The 2,494-nt window shown below is 37.2% G+C and overlaps 1 non-coding gene across 1 annotated transcript; it reads left to right on the top strand.

The window, feature by feature from the left end:
* Positions 1-290: 290 nt before the first annotated feature.
* LOC133077466 (U6 spliceosomal RNA) lies at positions 291-397 on the top strand. The gene has a single exon (XR_009697741.1). It is a non-coding gene; the product is annotated as a U6 spliceosomal RNA (small nuclear RNA).
* Positions 398-2,494: the final 2,097 nt, after the last annotated feature.

Below are 2,494 nucleotides of genomic sequence, written 5' to 3'. Positions count from 1 at the left end.
ATGAATGTATATTCCACAAAGTTAGTTATAATGTATAATCATTTCCTAGGACAGCAAGCATTGGTGGCCTAGAAGCACACAGCTGGTAGAAAAAGAGAGAGCATCACATTAAATGAATCATTGCAGAGATTACACAAAGCAATCCGTGCTCAAACCATTGAGTCTTCTCTAAGTACATGCCCAGATGAATCCAAGAAGGAGGAGGAAAAGCAAAGTGATCACTATAAAACATACTTCTCAAATTTTAGTATGCAAATCACCAGGGGATCTTGTTAAAAATACAGAATCTGGTGCTCGCTTCGGCAGCACATATACTAAAATTGGAACGATACAGAGAAGATTAGCATGGCCCCTGCGCAAGGATGACACGCAAATTCGTGAAGCGTTCCATATTTTTGCTGGTTCTTTGAGAAGATAAACAAAATTGATAAACCGTTAGCCAGACTCATCAAGAGAAAAAGGGAGAAGACTCAAATCAATAGAATTAGAAATGAAAAAGGAGAAGTAACCACTGACACTGCAGAAATACAAACGATCATGAGAGATTACTACAAGCAACTCTATGCCAATAAAATGGACAACCTGGAAGAAATGGACAGATTCTTAGAAATGCACAACCTGCTGAGACAGAACCAGGAAGAAATAGAAAATATGAACAGACCAATCACAAGCACTGAAATTGAAACTGTGATTAAAAATCTTCCAACACACAAAAGCCCAGGACCAGATGGCTTCACAGGCGAATTCTATCAAACATTTAGAGAAGAGCTAACACCTATCCTTCTCAAACTCTTCCAAAATATTGCAGAGGGAGGAACATTCCCCAACTCATTCTATGAGGCCACCATCACCCTGATACCAAAACCAGACAAAGATGTCACAAAGAAAGAAAACTACAGGCCAATATCACTGATGAACATAGATGCAAAAATCCTCAACAAAATACTAGCAAACAGAATCCAACAGCACATTAAAAGGATCATACACCATGATCAAGTGGGGTTTAATCCAGGAATGCAAGGATTCTTCAATATACGCAAATCAATCAACGTGATACATCATATTAACAAATTGAAGGAGAAAAACCATATGATCATCTCAATAGATGCAGAGAAAGCTTTTGACAAAATTCAACACCCATTTATGATAAAAGCCCTGCAGAAAGTAGGCATAGAGGGAACGTTCCTCAACATAATAAAGGCCATATATGACAAACCCACAGCCAACATTGTCCTCAATGGTGAAAAACTGAAACCATTTCCACTAAGATCAGGAACAAGACAAGGTTGCCCACTCTCACCACTATTATTCAACATAGTTTTGGAAGTGTTAGCCACAGCAATCAGAGAAGAAAAAGAAATAAAAGGAATCCAAATCGGAAAAGAAGAAGTAAAGCTGTCACTGTTTGCAGATGACATGATACTATACATAGAGAATCCAAAAGATGCTACCAGAAAACTACTAGAGCTAATCAATGAATTTGGAAAAGTAGCAGGATACAAAATTAATGCACAGAAATCTCTTGCATTCCTATATACTGATGATGAAAAATCTGAAAGTGAAATTAAGAAAACACTCCCGTTTACCATTGCAACAAAAAGAATAAAATATCTAGGAATAAACCTACCTAAGGAGACAAAAGACCTGTATGCAGAAAATTATAGGACACTGATGAAAGAAATTAAAGATGATACAAATAGATGGAGAGATATACCATGTTCTTGGATTGGAAGAATCAACATTGTGAAAATGCCTCTACTACCCAAAGCAATCTGCAGATTCAATGCAATCCCTATCAAACTACCACTGCCATTTTTCACAGAACTAGAACAAAACATTTCACAATTTGTATGGAAACACAAAAGACCCCGAATAGCCAAAGCAATCTTGAGAATGAAAAATGGAGCTGGAGGAATCAGGCTCCCTGACTTCAGACTATATTACAAAGCTACAGTAATCAAGACAGTTTGGTACTGGCACAAAAACAGAAATATTGATCAATGGAACAGGATAGAAAGCCCAGAGATAAGCCCATGTACATATGGTCACCTTATCTTTGATAAAGGAGGCAAGCATATACAGTGGAGAAAAGACAGCCTCTTCAATAAGTGGTGCTGGGAAAATTGGACAGCTACATGTAAAAGAATGAAATTAGAACACTCCCTGACACCATACACAAAAATAAACTCAAAATGGATTAAAGACCTAAGTGTAAGGCCAGACACTATCAAACTCTTAGAGGAAAACATAGGCAGAACACTTTATGACATAAATCACAGCAAGATCCTTTTTGACCCAGGTCCTAGAGAAATGGATAAAAACACAAATAAACAAATGGGACCTAATGAAACTTAAAAGCTTTTGCACAGCAAAGGAAACCATAAACAAGACCAAAAGACAACCCTCAGAATGGGAGAAAATATTTGCAAATGAAGCAACTGACAAAGGATTAATCTCCAAGATTTACAAGCAGCTCATGCAGCTCAATAACAAA

This window comes from Eubalaena glacialis, chromosome 17 (genome assembly GCF_028564815.1).
Source record: "Eubalaena glacialis isolate mEubGla1 chromosome 17, mEubGla1.1.hap2.+ XY, whole genome shotgun sequence".
In the NCBI taxonomy this organism is placed as follows: Eukaryota; Metazoa; Chordata; class Mammalia; order Artiodactyla; family Balaenidae; genus Eubalaena; species Eubalaena glacialis.
This window is presented reverse-complemented; position numbering and strand designations above follow the sequence as displayed.